Here is a 21,175-nt window from a genome sequence, read left to right on the forward strand (position 1 = left end):
CATTTTCCCCTAAATTATTTGAGTAGGTCAAACGTTACGCGTATGTACACGTTAATTTTTATTATATTGTTCACCTGTTCATAAGCTTATCATCTATGTTGTTGGTTTTTTTCAAATTAGATATTATCTGGTTGCCATGACAATGGCTTAAGATGTTATATTTATAAATTTAGTCACAAACATATCTCGATTAGTACCTTTAAATTTGGGAAAATGGAATGATGATCATATCGTACATGTATTCTACATTTTTACCTTTCAAGAGGGAAATAAGCTGTTGCCATGGCAACGGGCCCTTTGCAAAATTATTTCTTTTTCAATTTAATTCTAGCTTTACCAAGGCAACATGATTTTTTTTATCTTTATAAATAACTCCTGCAGAACACTTTCTGTACTTTTTGTTCAAATGAGAGGGGTCAAATCTTAAGCATACAGATTAAGTCAATTCCACTTGTATTTTCCACCTGTCCATTGTCTTGTCAACTATGTTATTTTTGTAAATTAGATGTTATTTGGTTGCCATGGCAATGGCTTAAGACGTTATATTTATAAATTTAGTCACAAACATATCTCGATTAGTACCTTTAAATTTGGGAAAATGGAATGATGATCATATCGTACATGTATTCTACATTTTTATCAATATTTTTACCTTTCAAGAGGGAAATAAACTGTTGCCATGGCAACGGGCCCTTTGCAAAATTGTTTCTTTTTAAATTTAATTCAAGCTTTACCAAGGCAACATGATTTTTTATCTTTATAAAGAACTCCTGCAGAACACTTTCTGTATTTTTTGTTCAAATGAGAGGGGTCAAAACTTAAGCATACATATTAAGTTAATTCCACTTGTATTTTCTACCTGTCCATTGTCTTGTCAACCATGTTATTTTTGTAAATTAGATGTTATTTGGTTGCCATGGCAATGGCTTGAGATGTAGTTTACACATTTAGCAACCAAAATATCTCCGATAAGCACTGTAAAGTTAGGTGAAATTAAAGATAAATCATATTCTACAACGTTTTTTTATCAATTTCTTTACTTTGCTGGGGAAAAACAAGCCGTTGCCATGGCAACAGACCAATTGGAACTATCTTGATGATCTTGAATATTTCTAAATATCATATATGTATTCAATTGGGAGCCTGAAATTATTATTTTGGTCATCTATACCATGTTTATTTACCATTTACATGGGAATGCATGTTATTTTGGAGAAATTAATCCGTTGCCATGGCAACAGCCGAAAATGGCATTTATAAATTTACCTCCCATCTTTAAAATAAATCTTACGGCATATACTAATACTTGTGAAAGTTTCATGCTTTAGTCATAATTTGCACAATTGTTCGGCTAATCCGCTCTACTATATTGTAAATAATGATACAAAATAATTTTTATAATATTACAAATTCCAATAGAGTGATCTGGACTTAACGTTCCACACTCAAGTCGTGCAAGCACTGGTGGTTCAGTGGTAGAATTCTCGCCTGCCACGCGGGTGGCCCGGGTTCGATTCCCGGCCAGTGCAATTTTTTTCCTGTAACACTTATTGTAAGTCTAAAAGCGCCAAGATTAAGACCTCAAGGGGAAATTTCTTCCAATAAGCTCAATGACAGAGCATCTTATGCCATAGGCACATCTTCCTTATTTAATCACATGACATTTCTGTTAAACCCGGGTTCGATTCCCGGCCAGTGCAAGTTTTTTTTAGTACATATTGAATATTAATCAAAACAGGAATTTTAACCAAGGAGTTCCTTGTTTTAACCAAGGAAGGGAATTAACACAAAAAATATTATGCCATTTGCCTATATCATGTTCCTTCTTAGATTTTTCTTATTTATTTCATGAAATCCTTTATATATTTTTGCATGTGGGTAAAACATATCTCCTTGCTGCATGCACCCGGCACAATAATAATAGGTTTGACAGAAATCATTGATAATTATCATGCTAAATATTGATTCTCAATTTTCTACAAAAGCTTGATTTTTTTTTTAATTGGGGGTCTCCAACCACCACACTTCCTTCCAAGCTGCGCAAGTGGGGGCGGACTTGGAATTAGAAACATCTGCGATGTTACTTTGTATATTGTAAATAATGATACAAATCATTTTTATGATATTACAAATTCCAATAGAGTGATTTGGACTTAACGTTCCACACTCAAGTCGTGCAAACACTGGTGGTTCAGTGGTAGAATTCTCGCCTGCCACGCGGGTGGCCCGGGTTCGATTCCCGGCCAGTGCAATTTTTTTAGTAATCTCTTTGTGACGTCCAAAGAAGAGCACTGAAACCGCGGAGATTAAGAACTAAAGTGTAAATTTCCTCTGTCAATCTCTCATACCATGTTATTTACCACTCTCCATCTTCCTCATTTTATTGTAGAAATTCTCATCTTGATTTGCGTGTATGTCTGTTAAAGGTCAAGTCCACCCCAGGAAAATGCTGACTTGAAATAAATAGAGAAAAATCAAACTAGCATAGTGCTGAAAATTTTATCAAAATCGGATGTAAAATAAGAAAGTTATGACATTTTTAAGTTTCGCTTATTTTTCACAAAACAGTGATATGCACAACTAGGTGAGTCAGTCGATGATGTCCATCACTCACTATTTCTTGTGTTTTGTATTGTTTGAATTATACAATATTTCATTTTTTTAGATTTGACAATAAGGACAAACTTGACTGAACCATATAGTATTAAACAGTGCTAATTCCACATGTTCATGGAGGAATTAATCGTTGTATCACTTGACAATGAGGAGAAAATGAGAATATTCCATATTTCATATAATAAAATACAAAAGAAATAGTGAGTGGATGACGTCATAGTGTCCTCACTTGCATACCAGCCAGGATGTGCATATTGGGGGCCTCCAACCACCCCACTCCCTTTCAAGCAACACCAGTGGCGGTGGTCTTGGACTTAGGAGCGAATGAGTTGTTATTTTACATACTAACCACGAGTCTTTTTTTTTATTTGTACAAAATAAAAGAAGTTTTGAATACCAAAATGTCCTTTGAACATGCAACCTACGTTCCATGCATGAGATATGTATGCCGGAAGCACTGGTGGTTCAGTGGTAGAATTCTCGCCTGCCACGCGGGTGGCCTGGGTTCGATTCCCGGCCAGTGCAATTTTTTCCTGTAATACTTTTTGTAAGTCTAAAGGCGCCAAGATTAAGACCTCAAGGGAAAATTTCTTCCAATAAGCTCAATGACAGAGACAGAGCATCTTATGTCATAGGCAAATCTTCCTTATTTAATCACATGACATTTTTGTTAAACCCGGGTTCGATTCCCGGCCATTGCAAGTATTTGTAGTACATATTGAATATTTATCAAAACAGGAATTTTAACCAAGGAGTTCCTTGTTTTAACCAAGGAAGGGAATTAACACAAAAAATATCATGCCATTTGCCTATATCATGTTCCTTCTTAGATTTTTTTTAATTTATTTTATGAAATCCTGTATATATTTTTGCTTGTGGGTAAAACATATCTCCTTGCTACATGCACCCGACACAATAATAATAGGTTTAACAGAAATCATTGATAATTATCATGCTAAATATTAATTGTCAATTTTCTACAAAAACTTGATTTTTTTAATTGCGGGTCTCCAACCACCACACTCCCTTCCAAGCTGCGCAAGTGGGGGCGGACTTGGATTTAGAAACATCTGAGATGTTATTTTGTATATTGTAAATAATGATACAAATCATTTTTATAATATTAAAAATCCCAATAGAGTGATCTGGACTTAACGTTCCACACTCAAGTCGTGCAAGCACTGGTGGTTCAGTGGTAGAATTCTCGCCTGCCACGCGGGTGGCCCGGGTTCGATTCCCGGCCAGTGCAATTATTTTTAGTAATCCCTTTGTGACGTCCAAAGAAGTGCACTGAAACCACGAATCTGTCAATCTCTTATACCATGTCATTTCCCACTCTCCATCTTCCTCGTTTTATTGTAGAAATTCTCATCTTTATTTGCGTGTTTGTCTGTTAAATATGTCTCATTATAAGTTCAATTATTTATCATATTTCAAAGTAAATCATATTCCTAATATCAAATTCTTGGAGGTCAGAATTTGAATAAGAATCCTTTCATATTATAAAATACAAAATTAGCAAGCTTTTTTTCACGTAATCCTATTTCCTGATATCAAATATCACATTCTTGATTATCAAGAAATCATTTTTCATTAAATAAAATTCATGGGGTATGAAATGCAATAAAATACAGTGATTTTGTTTCACATAGCAGAAGGTTTAGTTTTTGATTGTTTGATTTTTTTTCTTTTGGGATGGTGATCGAGCAGCTAACCCCCTCCACCGTAGCCCTATATATATACGCCAGATATAATAAAAACAGTTTAATAGATATGAGTCAACATCCGACACAATAGAGGTGGATAAAAATAAATCATTGAAAATTATCATGCCAAAAAATGAATATACAATTGTACAAAAACGTGATTTTTTGTACAAAATTGGGGGCCTCCAACTACCCACTCCCTTTCAAGCAATACTACACCAGCGGCGGTGGTCTTGGACTTAGGAGCGAATGAGTTGTTATTTTACATACTAACCACTAGTCTTTTTTTTATTTGTACAAAATAAAAGAAGTTTTGAATACCAAAATGTCCTTTGAACATGCGACCTACGTTCCATGAGATAAGCATGCCGGAAGCACTGGTGGTTCAGTGGTAGAATTCTCGCCTGCCACGCGGGTGGCCCGGGTTCGATTCCCGGCCAGTGCAATTATTTTGTTAGTACATATCATGAATATTTATCCAAATTTTCACCAGGGAGAGAATTAACACAAAAAATATCATGCCATTGGCCTATGTCATGTTCCCACTAAGATTTTTCTTATTTATTTCATGAAATTCTATATTTTTTTGCATGTGTGTAAAACATATCTCCTTGCTACATGCACCAGACACAATATAGTAGGTTGAAAGTGATGCTCCAGGCTGGAGATATTTATATCAATAAATAGAATAAAATTCACTAACCAAAATGCTGAAAATTTCATTGAAATCTTGAAGACTTGCATTATTCCGGTGAAAAAATTCTAGGCATGTCTTTATGAATATTCATTAGGTGGGCTGATGATGTCATATCCCCACTTGTTCTTTTGTATTTTATTATAAGAAAATAATTAGGTTCATTCAAAAATTTTCTACCAAAAACTTAAATAAATGGATTGACAAACTGATTTGCATTAGTTATTTATTGCCGCAACTTTTTTCATCATAATGGAGACACACCTTAACACATGAATGAAAAATGAAACGTTTTCAGCATTTTGATCTGAGAATTTTACTCTATTTTTAGATATAAATATTTTCAGCATGGACCATCCCGTTAACAGAAATTATTAATAATCATCATGCTAAAAATTAATTCTCAATTTTCTACAAAAACTTGATTTTTTTTAAATTGGGGGTCTCCAACCACCACACTTCCTTCCAAGCTGCTCAAGTGGGGGTGGACTTGGATCTAGAAACATCTGCGATGTTATTTTGTATATTGTAAATAATGATACAAAATAATTTTTATAATATTACAAATTCCAATAGAGTGATCTGGATTTAACGTTCCACACTCAAGTCGTGCAAGCACTGGTGGTTCAGTGGTAGAATTCTCGCCTGCCACGCGGGTGGCCCGGGTTCGATTCCCGGCCAGTGCAATTATTTTTAGTAATCCCTTTGTGACGTCCAAAGAAGTGCACTGAAACCACGAATCTGTCAATCTCTTATACCATGTCATTTCCCACTCTCCATCTTCCTCGTTTTATTGTAGAAATTCTCATCTTTATTTGCGTGTTTGTCCGTTAAATATGTCTCATTATAAGTTCAATTATTTATCATATTTCAAAGTAAATCATATTCCTAATATCAAATTCTTGGAGGTCAAAATTTGAATAAGAATCCTTTCATATTATAAAATACAAAATTAGCAAGCTTTTTTTCACGTAATCCTATTTCCTGATATCAAATATCACATTCTTGATTATCAAGAAATCATTTTTCATTAAATAAAATTCATGGGGTATGAAATGCAATAAAATACAGTGATTTTGTTTCACATAGCAGAAGGTTTAGTTTTTGATTGTTTGATTTTTTTTCTTTTGGGATGGTGATCGAGCAGCTAACCCCCTCCACCGTAGCCCTATATATATACGCCAGATATAATAAAAACAGTTTAATAGATATGAGTCAACATCCGACACAATAGAGGTGGATAAAAATAAATCATTGAAAATTATCATGCCAAAAAATGAATATACAATTGTACAAAAACGTGATTTTTTGTACAAAATTGGGGGCCTCCAACTACCCACTCCCTTTCAAGCAATACTACACCAGCGGCGGTGGTCTTGGACTTAGGAGCGAATGAGTTGTTATTTTACATACTAACCACTAGTCTTTTTTTTATTTGTACAAAATAAAAGAAGTTTTGAATACCAAAATGTCCTTTGAACATGCGACCTACGTTCCATGAGATAAGCATGCCGGAAGCACTGGTGGTTCAGTGGTAGAATTCTCGCCTGCCACGCGGGTGGCCCGGGTTCGATTCCCGGCCAGTGCAATTATTTTGTTAGTACATATCATGAATATTTATCCAAATTTTCACCAGGGAGAGAATTAACACAAAAAATATCATGCCATTGGCCTATGTCATGTTCCCACTAAGATTTTTCTTATTTATTTCATGAAATTCTATATTTTTTTGCATGTGTGTAAAACATATCTCCTTGCTACATGCACCAGACACAATATAGTAGGTTGAAAGTGATGCTCCAGGCTGGAGATATTTATATCAATAAATAGAATAAAATTCACTAACCAAAATGCTGAAAATTTCATTGAAATCTTGAAGACTTGCATTATTCCGGTGAAAAAATTCTAGGCATGTCTTTATGAATATTCATTAGGTGGGCTGATGATGTCATATCCCCACTTGTTCTTTTGTATTTTATTATAAGAAAATAATTAGGTTCATTCAAAAATTTTCTACCAAAAACTTAAATAAATGGATTGACAAACTGATTTGCATTAGTTATTTATTGCCGCAACTTTTTTCATCATAATGGAGACACACCTTAACACATGAATGAAAAATGAAACGTTTTCAGCATTTTGATCTGAGAATTTTACTCTATTTTTAGATATAAATATTTTCAGCATGGACCATCCCGTTAACAGAAATTATTAATAATCATCATGCTAAAAATTAATTCTCAATTTTCTACAAAAACTTGATTTTTTTTAAATTGGGGGTCTCCAACCACCACACTTCCTTCCAAGCTGCTCAAGTGGGGGTGGACTTGGATCTAGAAACATCTGCGATGTTATTTTGTATATTGTAAATAATGATACAAAATAATTTTTATAATATTACAAATTCCAATAGAGTGATCTGGACTTAACGTTCCACACTCAAGTCGTGCAAGCACTGGTGGTTCAGTGGTAGAATTCTCGCCTGCCACGCGGGTGGCCCGGGTTCGATTCCCGGCCAGTGCAATTTTTTTCCTGTAACACTTATTGTAAGTCTAAAAGCGCCAAGATTAAGACCTCAAGGGGAAATTTCTTCCAATAAGCTCAATGACAGAGCATCTCATGCCATAGGCAAATCTTCCTTATTTAATCACATGACATTTCTGTTAAACCCGGGTTCGATTCCCAGCCAGTGCAAGTTTTTTTTAGTACATATTGAATATTAATCAAAACAGGAATTTTAACCAAGGAGTTCCTTGTTTTAACCAAGGAAGGGAATTAACACAAAAAATATTATGCCATTTGCCTATATCATGTTCCTTCTTAGATTTTTCTTATTTATTTCATGAAATCCTGTATATATTTTTGCATGTGGGTAAAACATATCTCCTTGCTGCATGCACCCGGCACAATAATAATAGGTTTGACAGAAATCATCGATAATTATCATGCTAAATATTAATTCTCAATTTTCTACAAAAGCTTGATTTTTTTTTAATTGGGGGTCTCCAACCACCACACTTCCTTCCAAGCTGCGCAAGTGGGGGCGGACTTGGAATTAGAAACATCTGCGATGTTACTTTGTATATTGTAAATAATGATACAAATCATTTTTATAATATTACAAATTCCACTAGAGTGATTTGGACTTAACGTTCCACACTCAAGTCGTGCAAGCACTGGTGGTTCAGTGGTAGAATTCTCGCCTGCCACGCGGGTGGCCCGGGTTCGATTCCCGGCCAGTGCAATTTTTTTAGTAATCTCTTTGTGACGTCCAAAGAAGAGCACTGAAACCGCGGAGATTAAGAACTAAAGTGTAAATTTCCTCTGTCAATCTCTCATACCATGTTATTTACCACTCTCCATCTTCCTCATTTTATTGTAGAAATTCTCATCTTGATTTGCGTGTATGTCTGTTAAAGGTCAAGTCCACCCCAGGAAAATGCTGACTTGAAATAAATAGAGAAAAATCAAACTAGCATAGTGCTGAAAATTTTATCAAAATCGGATGTAAAATAAGAAAGTTATGACATTTTTAAGTTTCGCTTATTTTTCACAAAACAGTGATATGCACAACTAGGTGAGTCAGTCGATGATGTCCATCACTCACTATTTCTTGTGTTTTGTATTGTTTGAATTATACAATATTTCATTTTTTTTAGATTTGACAATAAGGACAAACTTGACTGAACCATATAGTATTAAACAGTGCTAATTCCACATGTTCATGGAGGAATTAATCGTTGTATCACTTGACAATGAGGAGAAAATGAGAATATTTCATATTTCATATAATAAAATACAAAAGAAATAGTGAGTGGATGACGTCATATAGTGTCCTCACTTGCATACCAGCCAGGATGTGCATATTGGGGGCCTCCAACCACCCCACTCCCTTTCAAGCAACACCAGTGGCGGTGGTCTTGGACTTAGGAGCGAATGAGTTGTTATTTTACATACTAACCACGAGTCTTTTTTTTTATTTGTACAAAATAAAAGAAGTTTTGAATACCAAAATGTCCTTTGAACATGCAACCTACGTTCCATGCATGAGATATGTATGCCGGAAGCACTGGTGGTTCAGTGGTAGAATTCTCGCCTGCCACGCGGGTGGCCTGGGTTCGATTCCCGGCCAGTGCAATTTTTTCCTGTAATACTTTTTGTAAGTCTAAAGGCGCCAAGATTAAGACCTCAAGGGAAAATTTCTTCCAATAAGCTCAATGACAGAGACAGAGCATCTTATGTCATAGGCAAATCTTCCTTATTTAATCACATGACATTTTTGTTAAACCCGGGTTCGATTCCCGGCCATTGCAAGTATTTGTAGTACATATTGAATATTTATCAAAACAGGAATTTTAACCAAGGAGTTCCTTGTTTTAACCAAGGAAGGGAATTAACACAAAAAATATCATGCCATTTGCCTATATCATGTTCCTTCTTAGATTTTTTTTAATTTATTTTATGAAATCCTGTATATATTTTTGCTTGTGGGTAAAACATATCTCCTTGCTACATGCACCCGACACAATAATAATAGGTTTAACAGAAATCATTGATAATTATCATGCTAAATATTAATTGTCAATTTTCTACAAAAACTTGATTTTTTTAATTGCGGGTCTCCAACCACCACACTCCCTTCCAAGCTGCGCAAGTGGGGGCGGACTTGGATTTAGAAACATCTGAGATGTTATTTTGTATATTGTAAATAATGATACAAATCATTTTTATAATATTAAAAATCCCAATAGAGTGATCTGGACTTAACGTTCCACACTCAAGTCGTGCAAGCACTGGTGGTTCAGTGGTAGAATTCTCGCCTGCCACGCGGGTGGCCCGGGTTCGATTCCCGGCCAGTGCAATTATTTTTAGTAATCCCTTTGTGACGTCCAAAGAAGTGCACTGAAACCACGAATCTGTCAATCTCTTATACCATGTCATTTCCCACTCTCCATCTTCCTCGTTTTATTGTAGAAATTCTCATCTTTATTTGCGTGTTTGTCTGTTAAATATGTCTCATTATAAGTTCATCAATTATTTATCATATTTCAAAGTAAATCATATTCCTAATATCAAATTCTTGGAGGTCAAAATTTGAATAAGAATCCTTTCATATTATAAAATACAAAATTAGCAAGCTTTTTTTCACGTAATCCTATTTCCTGATATCAAATATTACATTCTTGATTATCAAGAAATCATTTTTCATTAAATAAAATTCATGGGGTATGAAATGCAATAAAATACAGTGATTTTGTTTCACATAGCAGAAGGTTTAGTTTTTGATTTGTAGTGACTTGACTATATCTTTTTATATATCTACATCTATATATTCTTTCCTTGTATATATTTTCATTTATATTTCAACATTCTGTATATGTATATAAATTCTTTCTTTTATTTCCAATTTCATATATTCTCACTTGTTCACGCCATGTGTATGTACTACAATACTGTACATTCACAGAGCAAGCCAACTCATTTTCTGTCCAAATCTACTTGGCAAACACATTCTTATATTGAGAAACAACCTTTCTTTTGTTCCTAGACTTGGAGCAAACATCCTTTCATTGTTCCTCGTTTATTGCAATGAACTTGCAGGTATACAACATCATACAGAGATGCTTGCATGTTTGCTTTTCTCACAGTCTGCTTCTCTCTTATTTGTTCTTCTCAACTGTGTTTTGCCCCCTTTTTGGCGCTTATTTCTTTGTCTCATCTTTTCTGATGTTGGTAAAAACAACTTGTTTTCTCTACCACATCATCACTCTACTCTCTGCCTTCGTCCTGACCACTCATGCTGACCATCTCATCCAGCTGCTAGTGAGGATCGACTCAAATCTTGTGGAGGATCAATTTATCCCTATTTCTCTACATTTTCCAATTCTTACTTCTTACCGTCACTTCCACTCCTTCAAAGCCTATATTCTCTGCAGTATTTAGTGAGCTCATTACTTCGCGAGACATTTTGTGACATCTTTCCCTTTTTTCTACTCTGTTTGAAATTGTCAAGTGTAAATGTTTCTATTCACGGATTTGTGCAATTTATCTGAGCAGCTGGACCCCATTCTATCTTCTGGCGAGCAAGAATTAAGGTAGGACCTAACTTTTATATAAATATTAGGAGATTGTATAGCCAATTTGCTAAAGATTGTTTGATTTTTTTTCTTTTGGGATGGGGATCGAGCAGCTAACCCCCTCCACCGTAGCCCTATATATATACGCCAGATATAATAAAAACAGTTTAATAGATATGAGTCAACATCCGACACAATATAGAGGTGGATAAAAATAAATCATTGAAAATTATCATGCCAAAAAATGAATATACAATTTTACAAAAACGTGATTTTTTGTACAAAATTGGGGGCCTCCAACTACCCACTCCCTTTCAAGCAATACTACACCAGCGGCGGTGGTCTTGGACTTAGGAGCGAATGAGTTGTTATTTTACATACTAACCACTAGTCTTTTTTTTATTTGTACAAAATAAAAGAAGTTTTGAATACCAAAATGTCCTTTGAACATGCGACCTACGTTCCATGAGATAAGCATGCCGGAAGCACTGGTGGTTCAGTGGTAGAATTCTCGCCTGCCACGCGGGTGGCCCGGGTTCGATTCCCGGCCAGTGCAATTATTTTGTTAGTACATATCATGAATATTTATCCAAATTTTCACCAGGGAGAGAATTAACACAAAAAATATCATGCCATTGGCCTATGTCATGTTCCCACTAAGATTTTTCTTATTTATTTCATGAAATTCTATATTTTTTTGCATGTGTGTAAAACATATCTCCTTGCTACATGCACCAGACACAATACAGTAGGTTTAAAGGGATGGTCCAGGCTGGAGATATCTATATCTCAATAAATAGAGTAAAATTTACAAAGCAATATGCTAAAAATTTCATTGAAATCGGATAACAAATAACACTTGCATTATTCCGTTGAAACATTTCTAGGCACGTCTTTATGATTATTCATTATGTGGGCTAATGATGTCATATCCCCACTTGTTCTTTTGTATTATATTATAAGAAATTAGGTTTATTAAAAAATTTTCTACCAAGGACTAAAACAAAATTGATTGACAACTGATTAAGTGCATTACTTATTTATTGCCGCAACCATTTTCAGCATTTTGATCTGTGAATTTTACTCTATTTTTTAGATATCAATATTTTCAGCCTGGACCATCCCGTTAACAGAAATTATTGATAATCATCATGCTAAAAATTAATTCTAAATTTTCTACAAAAACTTGGTTTTTTTTTTTAACCACCACACTCCCTTCCAAGCTGCGCAAGTGGGGGTGGATCTAGAAACATCCGCGATGTTATTTTGTATATTGTAAGTATGACAAAAATCATGTTTTAATAATACAAATTCCAATAGAGTGATGTGGACTTAACGTTCCATACCCAAGTCGTGCTAGCACTGGTGGTTCAGTGGTAGAATTCTCGCCTGCCACGCGGGTGGCCCGGGTTTCGATTCCCGGCCAGTGCAATTTTTTTTAGTAATCTCTTTGTGACGTCCAAAGAAGAGCACTGAAACCGCGGAGATTAAGAACTAAAGTGTAAATTTCCTCTGTCAATCTCTCATACCATGTTATTTACCACTCTCCATCTTCCTCATTTTATTGTAGAAATTCTCATCTTGATTTGCGTGTATGTCTGTTAAAGGTCAAGTCCACCCCAGGAAAATGCTGACTTGAAATAAATAGAGAAAAATCAAACTAGCATAGTGCTGAAAATTTTATCAAAATCGGATGTAAAATAAGAAAGTTATGACATTTTTAAGTTTCGCTTATTTTTCACAAAACAGTGATATGCACAACTAGGTGAGTCAGTCGATGATGTCCATCACTCACTATTTCTTGTGTTTTGTATTGTTTGAATTATACAATATTTCATTTTTTTTAGATTTGACAATAAGGACAAACTTGACTGAACCATATAGTATTAAACAGTGCTAATTCCACATGTTCATGGAGGAATTAATCGTTGTATCACTTGACAATGAGGAGAAAATGAGAATATTTCATATTTCATATAATAAAATACAAAAGAAATAGTGAGTGGATGACGTCATAGTGTCCTCACTTGCATACCAGCCAGGATGTGCATATTGGGGGCCTCCAACCACCCCACTCCCTTTCAAGCAACACCAGTGGCGGTGGTCTTGGACTTAGGAGCGAATGAGTTGTTATTTTACATACTAACCACGAGTCTTTTTTTTTATTTGTACAAAATAAAAGAAGTTTTGAATACCAAAATGTCCTTTGAACATGCAACCTACGTTCCATGCATGAGATATGTATGCCGGAAGCACTGGTGGTTCAGTGGTAGAATTCTCGCCTGCCACGCGGGTGGCCTGGGTTCGATTCCCGGCCAGTGCAATTTTTTCCTGTAATACTTTTTGTAAGTCTAAAGTCGCCAAGATTAAGACCTCAAGGGAAAATTTCTTCCAATAAGCTCAATGACAGAGACAGAGCATCTTATGTCATAGGCAAATCTTCCTTATTTAATCACATGACATTTTTGTTAAACCCGGGTTCGATTCCCGGCCATTGCAAGTATTTGTAGTACATATTGAATATTTATCAAAACATGAATTTTAACCAAGGAGTTCCTTGTTTTAACCAAGGAAGGGAATTAACACAAAAAATATCATGCCATTTGCCTATATCATGTTCCTTCTTAGATTTTTTTTAATTTATTTTATGAAATCCTGTATATATTTTTGCTTGTGGGTAAAACATATCTCCTTGCTACATGCACCCGACACAATAATAATAGGTTTAACAGAAATCATTGATAATTATCATTCTAAATATTAATTGTCAATTTTCTACAAAAACTAGATTTTTTTAATTGCGGGTCTCCAACCACCACACTCCCTTCCAAGCTGCGCAAGTGGGGGCGGACTTGGATTTAGAAACATCTGAGATGTTATTTTGTATATTGTAAATAATGATACAAATCATTTTTATAATATTAAAAATCCCAATAGAGTGATCTGGACTTAACGTTCCACACTCAAGTCGTGCAAGCACTGGTGGTTCAGTGGTAGAATTCTCGCCTGCCACGCGGGTGGCCCGGGTTCGATTTCCGGCCAGTGCAATTATTTTTAGTAATCCCTTTGTGACGTCCAAAGAAGTGCACTGAAACCACGAATCTGTCAATCTCTTATACCATGTCATTTCCCACTCTCCATCTTCCTCGTTTTATTGTAGAAATTCTCATCTTTATTTGCGTGTTTGTCTGTTAAATATGTCTCATTATAAGTTCATCAATTATTTATCATATTTCAAAGTAAATCATATTCCTAATATCAAATTCTTGGAGGTCAAAATTTGAATAAGAATCCTTTCATATTATAAAATACAAAATTAGCAAGCTTTTTTTTCACGTAATCCTATTTCCTGATATCAAATATTACATTCTTGATTATCAAGAAATCATTTTTCATTAAATAAAATTCATGGGGTATGAAATGCAATAAAATACAGTGATTTTGTTTCACATAGCAGAAGGTTTAGTTTTTGATTGTTTGATTTTTTTTCTTTTGGGATGGGGATCGAGCAGCTAACCCCCTCCACCGTAGCCCTATATATATACGCCAGATATAATAAAACAGTTTAATAGATATGAGTCAACATCCGACACAATAGAGGTGGATAAAAATAAATCATTGAAAATTATCATGCCAAAAAATGAATATACAATTTTACAAAAACGTGATTTTTTGTACAAAATTGGGGGCCTCCAACTACCCACTCCCTTTCAAGCAATACTACACCAGTGGCGGTGGTCTTGGACTTAGGAGCGAATGAGTTGTTATTTTACATACTAACCACTAGTCTTTCTTTTATTTGTACAAAATAAAAGAAGTTTTGAATACCAAAATGTCCTTTGAACATGCGACCTACGTTCCATGAGATAAGCATGCCGGAAGCACTGGTGGTTCAGTGGTAGAATTCTCGCCTGCCACGCGGGTGGCCCGGGTTCGATTCCCGGCCAGTGCAATTTTTTTCCTGTAATACTTTTTGTAAGTCTAAAAGCGCCAAGATTAAGACCTGAAGGGAAAATTTCTTCCAATAAGCTCAATGACAGAGCATCTTATGCCATAGGCCAATCTTCCTTATTTAATCACATGACAAAAGCAAATTTATAATATATTCCTATATTTGCATGCGTGTGATTTAGATATTATTATGCCTCCTTAAAACAAAATAAATCTCAGATTAATATCTTACGCAGTAAATCAGTATTCATTTATTTTTTTTAATTCTTGGAGGCCAAAATCTCAATACGCATCTTTTAATCTTTTAATATTATAAAATACAAAAATGATAATGGCGAGCTTTTTCTTACTTAATCTGAATTCTTGATATCAAGCATTCCATTCTTGATATCAAGAAATTATTATATTATTTTATTGTATGAAAGATATGAGATTGGAATACAATACATTTATTTTCTCTTAATTCAGTGTGATTTTGTATTAATTAATTGGTTTTCCTTTATTAGGGGGGCAGGCAAGCAGCTAACTCACTCCCACCGTCATACCATAGAGCTATTGTCATACGGTATATAGGCTCTATCTACGCCAGAGATAAGAAAAACAGTTTAATAATTATAGATTATGATTCAACATCCGACACAATAGAGGTGGATATAAAAAAATAAATCATTGAGAATTATCATGCTAATTAAATGATTGCAATATTTTTACAAGAATTAAATTTTTGTACAAAATTGGGGTATCCAACCACCCCACTCACTTTCAAGCAATACGCCAATGGGGGAGGGGATTGACTTGGATTTAGAAGCGATTGAGTTATTATTTAAACATGAGGCATCTTTTTTTTTTATTATACAAAATAATATTTAAAAAAGTTTTGAATAAGGGTATGATCTCAATATGCGACCTAAATTGCCATTTATTGACACGAAAGCACTGGTAGTTCAGTGGTAGAATTCTCAAAAACAGCTCAATGGATATGATTCAACACATTTCATGATACAGGAGGATCAAAATCACTGAAAATGATCATGCTAATTAAAATATATATTAAAAAAACATCAACCAAAACTAGATTTTTTTGGTACAAAATAAGGGGTTTCAAACCCTAACTACCCGACCCTTTTCATTCATTAGTGGGTCGGAATTGGACTTAATAGAAACATCTGCGATATCAAGCATAATGAATTATAATCACGATATGTGAAGGTGATGGGCAAACTATCACCTTTGGGGCAAGATGGATATGTTGCTATCTTTCCCAAGCGAATAATGAGACAATTTATTTTGTCATTATTTTCTACACTCTTATGTTGGGCAACATACTGTCCACACAACAATTGGTCAATACGATTCTGGGTAGTCTTAAAACAATAATGTGTGTTCTGGGTGAAAACTACACAATACTGGTTGAAAACTACCGAGAGTTGGATAATTTTTTAACCAATTGTTGTGTGGACAGTATGTTGCCCAACATTGTAAGAGAGTACAAAGTCTAAGTAGTATGACCTTTGAATGTAGCAGTTACGTTCCCCTCTATTTAACGTGTTAGCACTGGTGGTTCAGTGGTAGAATTCTCGCCTGCCACGCGGGTGGCCCGGGTTCGATTCCCGGCCAGTGCAATTTTTTTTCTGTAATATTTTCGTAATGTCTGAGGCGATGCGTCCAGTGGAGAATGACACCCCCCGGTAAAGTGAATCACGTTTTACTGAAGTATAAAAAGTTTAATGTGTTTTCTAATTAAAAAATTAATTAAAAATGGTTTATTATTAAACATGCGTCGCAGCCGAAGGCTGATTGAACATGACTGTGTACAATTTACAATACTTAAATGACATACGTGATGTCACATAAGGGCAAAATAATTTCTTCTGATACCACAATATATTGGCAAGGCCCTGGGGACGATTTTTAGTAGGCAGCTGCTGGTATGGAATTAAATTTTGACAAGCAAAAAAGTGGGGGGTCACTACAGAATAAAGGTTATTTTTGGTTATTTTTCTACTTTTTAGCTTATCAACCTGATTTCCAGTGGTGCCATCGATGGTGTATTTATAACACACGTACGCAGCACCCCCAGGAAAATCTTTGGAGGTGTTTCACCACCCCCAGCACCCCACTTCGTAGGACCATGGATATTAGGGCTGAAAGTCAATGTGGGATGAAAACTTGATAAGAAGAAAAAATGACGATGCTTTACAAATCCATTCGAGCGCCATCTATAAATTGTCTTACTACATGTACTATTGAACGTGGTGGAAACATTTTCACATTTATAAACCTTCATCTTTTTCTTTGTGAAGGGTTTACTTTGGGCTGAAAATGATTATGGTTTAATAGATAGAGTTATATCAGACAAACAAAACTGATAATTGTACCAAATTGGACAAGGAATGACAAAGTCATAGCACATTAATGTTTTTCGTTATTTCGCAGATAACGTTCTTTTCACGTCTTCATGAATAATAGTTGATGACGCCTTTCTTTTGTATTTTAATATAAAAAAAGATTGTACGGAGAACTCGGCACTATCAAATTTCTCTCTCATTACAGCATTGATTTTTGCCGCAAACTCATTGAGATGAGAAAAACTGAAACTTTGATTAACAAGTATAAGGGTCAGTCATCTGACTATTATTTTTAACAATGTTTTCACACGAAAGAGTTACCATATCTGGTTCGAATGAGGCGAATTCAAGATGAAGGCAGCACAGAATAGGCAGATACATTGATTTATTGTGGTAAATCATGCAGGAAAATCAAACCTGAATTTATTGTTTTCTAAATAAATCTATTTATCTACCTAGTACCTATTCTCTATTCAATTGACCTCATTGGTAGAAATTTGTCCCTTGAGGTATAAATCTTGGCTATGCACATAACAAAAATTATTACTAAAAAACATGCACTGGCCGGGAATCGAACCCGGGCCACCCGCGTGGCAGGCGAGAATTCTACCACTGAACCACCAGTGCTTACATACCGAGTGAGGGAAACGTATGTCAGATTCTGTTCTTCAATACTCTGGAACTTTAACAAATATGAAAAAACAATGCTTGGCAATGTAAAATAATAATTTCGCAGTTGCTTCTTGGTCCAAGTTCTCCCATCGCTGTTTTGTTTGGAAGGGAATTGGATGGTTGGAGATCCTATATTTTGTACAAAACTTTAATTTTTGTCGATTATTTTTAATTGCTTTTTAGCATGATAATTTTCAATGATTTCCGTTTGTCTTTCTGTATTGTGTCGGGTGTTGAATTATATGCATTAAGTTGGGTTTATTCATGTTATTATTACTGGTGTATCATTATGTATAGGACTAATGAAATGGGACACCCCCTAAATACGAAAAAAATGAATAAATAAATGAATAAATAAATAAGTAAATAAATACAATAAAGGAATTCTTTATTGTATTTCAAACCTTGTTATTTTCATTATCTTTTCTTAAATACCAGACCGATTTGACTTTTCACGCTAAAACTTATGATTTCTTTTTTCGAAAATTTTATCACCCTTAATATCAGGGTTAGCTTGCTGAATTTGATCGAAAATTTCCGAAAAACCAGATTGTATATAGAGAACTCTGCACTTTCAAATTTCTCTCTCATTACAGCACTTATTTATTCTGCAAACTCATTGAGATGAGAAATGAAACTTTGCCTAACAAGTTTATAAGGGTCAGTCATCTGACTATTTTGAAATAATGTTTTCACACGAAAAAGCAACTATATGAATTTTGCATAATATTCTCTTTGTCATTGAGCTCGTTGGAAGAAATTTACAATTGAGTTTCAAATCTTGGCGCTTTTAGAAATTCACTTTTCTTTTTTTTTTCAATTTCTTTTTACCCCACAGTAGGATGTTTTATTCAATAAACCTTCAGTATACATCTTCATTTGCTTTCACAGTCAATTTTGGCTCCATTTTACAGTCTTTTTTCACAGTCAATGTACAAAAATAATCAGATAGTGAGTGTTAAACAGTATTCACTTTTGAAATAACAAAAAGATATTACTAACAACTTGCACTGGCCGGGAATCGAACCCGGGCAACCCGCGTGGCAGGCGAGAATTCTACCACTGAACCACCAGTGCTTGCACGTTGAAGAGGGAACGTTGGTCCCATGATCGTGATTATACTGTTCATCGAACCCCTTGTACTGCACAAAAAATATGTTTCATAATTCAATGTACAAAATAATATCATAGTTGTTTCTTAGTCCAAGTTCGCCCATTGCTGTCTTGTTGGAAAGTGGGTAGTGGGTTGGAGACCACAGATTTTGGACAAAAACTCAATTTTTGAAAAGATTATTTCAATGATTTCCATTTATCTTCCTATATTGTGTCGGGTAATAAAGCATATACCTTAAGTTATGTTTATTATGACTGGTGTAAGACTGCTAGAATGGTACATACCTGCAACCCCCCCCCCCCCCATGTGGATAAAAAAAAAAAACATATACTGTGCATTTCAAACCTCATAATTTTCATTGATTTAGACAAAAAAAACACAAGACCGATCTGACTTTTGACATGCTACAATCATGTGGTTTTTTTTTTTTTTTTTGGGGGGGGGGTTACAAAGTTATCGCCATACTTTTTATTTGAGGGATAGCTCTCTGAGTTCACTCGCAATTTTTTCCGAAAACTAGACGGTATCGAAAACTCAGCCACCTCGAAATTATACTCTCAGAACACCACTTATATATTCGTGCCGCAAACTTTTCGAGATATACTGAAACCTTGCCCAAGTATAAGGGTAAGTCATGAGAATTAGAAAATAGTGACAATGTTTTCAGAGGAAATAGCGACTGTGATCATGATGATATGGCCGAAAAACCAGCCTCAATGAGTGCGGATGCTGTTTTATGGTGATTTTTAAAGAGAGGGGGGGGGGGGGGGCTTCCAGTATGCTCTACAGAAGATATAATTTATACACTAACATAGCAACGCACCAAGATCAATTTAAATGTTTGATATATATTTTATATGATAATAATAATATACGAAATAATTAATGAGTATGTAACATCATTTTGTCCATCATTTTATCTCCTGTGATTTTTTTTTTTTATTACTTATTTTAATCAGTTTCACTGTGACGTATAAGCAACCCATGTAACAACAGGTGCCAAGAAGCAAAATAAATATAGTTTGCTTTGAAGCATCATATTAATTTGTGAAACCGAAATTCAAAATTTACAAATGTTTTATGAAATAATTAGGTATCAAGATTACTCGAAAGGCACGTGTGTCTTTGGTATGAGATTTTCTTTCATGTCGCTCCCTGGAGGGCATTTTCTCTGTTGGTCGTAATATTGAATGCTATTGAATCTGGTTAACTTTTTTGGACATGAACAAAAAAAATATGCACTGGCCAGGAATCGAACCCGGGCCACCCGCGTGGCAGGCGAGAATTCTACCACTGAACCACCAGTGCTTTCATACCGAATAAGTGGAACGTGGGCCCAATGTCTCCAAAATATTACATGTATTTCGAACAAAATTGTTTTGAATGATGTTTCCATGGCAATCTCTAGCAAAGGGCAGGAGCAGGGCTTTAGGCATGCCTAAGGAAAGGCAATGGATTGACTGACAGAGCATGAGCAACGCACCTAGGTCATATAGCATAAATTCATTGAATCAATTAAAGTGCTTTTGTTCTCTTTTATCACTAATCCACCAATGCCCTCATGAAATCGTGTGATATCGCTTGACTCGCTCTGAGATATTCAACAATAGAATATATCTGAATCCAAATCTTCGAAATAGGGGGTGCAAAGAGAAAATTTTCAAATTTTTAGGGTTCGGGGGTCGGTGCAGATGAAAAGCCGCTGTTCAACGGCTAAATCTCAAAATATATAGGATGTGCCTCCCTTGCGTCCCGCCTAGATCTACCACTGCCCACTGGAAAATAATTATAGAAGTTCATTTATTTACCCCAAAAAAACTGAATAAAATCAGCAAAATCAGTGTTTCAATGAACCAGAGAGTTCAGTGGTTTCCTTGACTGATACTGACCTTGGCGATTACGTAATGCGCACTGAGGCGACATGAGTGCACAATGGCGGGAAATCTGAAAAACTTTCTCAGAATAATAGAAGCGGTACATGAATGGGTGATATTCAA

The 21,175-nt window shown here is 35.1% G+C and overlaps 20 non-coding genes across 20 annotated transcripts; 17 read left to right on the forward strand and 3 right to left on the reverse strand.

Annotated features, from left to right (window-relative positions):
* The first annotated feature begins 1,458 nt into the window (after positions 1 to 1,458).
* On the forward strand, positions 1,459 to 1,529 carry TRNAG-GCC (transfer RNA glycine (anticodon GCC)). Its single transcript has one exon. It is a non-coding gene; the product is annotated as a tRNA-Gly (tRNA).
* Positions 1,530 to 2,180: 651 nt separating this feature from the next.
* Positions 2,181 to 2,251, forward strand: TRNAG-GCC (transfer RNA glycine (anticodon GCC)). The gene has a single exon. It is a non-coding gene; the product is annotated as a tRNA-Gly (tRNA).
* An 819-nt stretch (positions 2,252 to 3,070) lies between these two features.
* On the forward strand, positions 3,071 to 3,141 carry TRNAG-GCC (transfer RNA glycine (anticodon GCC)). The gene has a single exon. It is a non-coding gene; the product is annotated as a tRNA-Gly (tRNA).
* Positions 3,142 to 3,794: 653 nt separating this feature from the next.
* Positions 3,795 to 3,865, forward strand: TRNAG-GCC (transfer RNA glycine (anticodon GCC)). The gene has a single exon. It is a non-coding gene; the product is annotated as a tRNA-Gly (tRNA).
* An 831-nt stretch (positions 3,866 to 4,696) lies between these two features.
* TRNAG-GCC (transfer RNA glycine (anticodon GCC)) lies at positions 4,697 to 4,767 on the forward strand. The gene has a single exon. It is a non-coding gene; the product is annotated as a tRNA-Gly (tRNA).
* An 864-nt stretch (positions 4,768 to 5,631) lies between these two features.
* On the forward strand, positions 5,632 to 5,702 carry TRNAG-GCC (transfer RNA glycine (anticodon GCC)). The gene has a single exon. It is a non-coding gene; the product is annotated as a tRNA-Gly (tRNA).
* An 831-nt stretch (positions 5,703 to 6,533) lies between these two features.
* Positions 6,534 to 6,604, forward strand: TRNAG-GCC (transfer RNA glycine (anticodon GCC)). Its single transcript has one exon. It is a non-coding gene; the product is annotated as a tRNA-Gly (tRNA).
* An 864-nt stretch (positions 6,605 to 7,468) lies between these two features.
* Positions 7,469 to 7,539, forward strand: TRNAG-GCC (transfer RNA glycine (anticodon GCC)). The gene has a single exon. It is a non-coding gene; the product is annotated as a tRNA-Gly (tRNA).
* Positions 7,540 to 8,189: 650 nt separating this feature from the next.
* On the forward strand, positions 8,190 to 8,260 carry TRNAG-GCC (transfer RNA glycine (anticodon GCC)). The gene has a single exon. It is a non-coding gene; the product is annotated as a tRNA-Gly (tRNA).
* Positions 8,261 to 9,082: 822 nt separating this feature from the next.
* TRNAG-GCC (transfer RNA glycine (anticodon GCC)) lies at positions 9,083 to 9,153 on the forward strand. The gene has a single exon. It is a non-coding gene; the product is annotated as a tRNA-Gly (tRNA).
* A 653-nt stretch (positions 9,154 to 9,806) lies between these two features.
* Positions 9,807 to 9,877, forward strand: TRNAG-GCC (transfer RNA glycine (anticodon GCC)). The gene has a single exon. It is a non-coding gene; the product is annotated as a tRNA-Gly (tRNA).
* Positions 9,878 to 11,578: 1,701 nt separating this feature from the next.
* Positions 11,579 to 11,649, forward strand: TRNAG-GCC (transfer RNA glycine (anticodon GCC)). Its single transcript has one exon. It is a non-coding gene; the product is annotated as a tRNA-Gly (tRNA).
* Positions 11,650 to 12,452: 803 nt separating this feature from the next.
* Positions 12,453 to 12,524, forward strand: TRNAG-GCC (transfer RNA glycine (anticodon GCC)). Its single transcript has one exon. It is a non-coding gene; the product is annotated as a tRNA-Gly (tRNA).
* Positions 12,525 to 13,345: 821 nt separating this feature from the next.
* TRNAG-GCC (transfer RNA glycine (anticodon GCC)) lies at positions 13,346 to 13,416 on the forward strand. Its single transcript has one exon. It is a non-coding gene; the product is annotated as a tRNA-Gly (tRNA).
* Positions 13,417 to 14,069: 653 nt separating this feature from the next.
* On the forward strand, positions 14,070 to 14,140 carry TRNAG-GCC (transfer RNA glycine (anticodon GCC)). Its single transcript has one exon. It is a non-coding gene; the product is annotated as a tRNA-Gly (tRNA).
* An 834-nt stretch (positions 14,141 to 14,974) lies between these two features.
* TRNAG-GCC (transfer RNA glycine (anticodon GCC)) lies at positions 14,975 to 15,045 on the forward strand. The gene has a single exon. It is a non-coding gene; the product is annotated as a tRNA-Gly (tRNA).
* Positions 15,046 to 16,595: 1,550 nt separating this feature from the next.
* TRNAG-GCC (transfer RNA glycine (anticodon GCC)) lies at positions 16,596 to 16,666 on the forward strand. Its single transcript has one exon. It is a non-coding gene; the product is annotated as a tRNA-Gly (tRNA).
* Positions 16,667 to 17,948: 1,282 nt separating this feature from the next.
* Positions 17,949 to 18,019, reverse strand: TRNAG-GCC (transfer RNA glycine (anticodon GCC)). Its single transcript has one exon. It is a non-coding gene; the product is annotated as a tRNA-Gly (tRNA).
* A 1,051-nt stretch (positions 18,020 to 19,070) lies between these two features.
* TRNAG-GCC (transfer RNA glycine (anticodon GCC)) lies at positions 19,071 to 19,141 on the reverse strand. The gene has a single exon. It is a non-coding gene; the product is annotated as a tRNA-Gly (tRNA).
* A 1,274-nt stretch (positions 19,142 to 20,415) lies between these two features.
* On the reverse strand, positions 20,416 to 20,486 carry TRNAG-GCC (transfer RNA glycine (anticodon GCC)). The gene has a single exon. It is a non-coding gene; the product is annotated as a tRNA-Gly (tRNA).
* Positions 20,487 to 21,175: the final 689 nt, after the last annotated feature.

The sequence above is a fragment of the Lytechinus pictus genome, chromosome 3, assembly GCF_037042905.1.
Source record: "Lytechinus pictus isolate F3 Inbred chromosome 3, Lp3.0, whole genome shotgun sequence".
NCBI classification, from domain to species: Eukaryota; Metazoa; Echinodermata; class Echinoidea; order Temnopleuroida; family Toxopneustidae; genus Lytechinus; species Lytechinus pictus.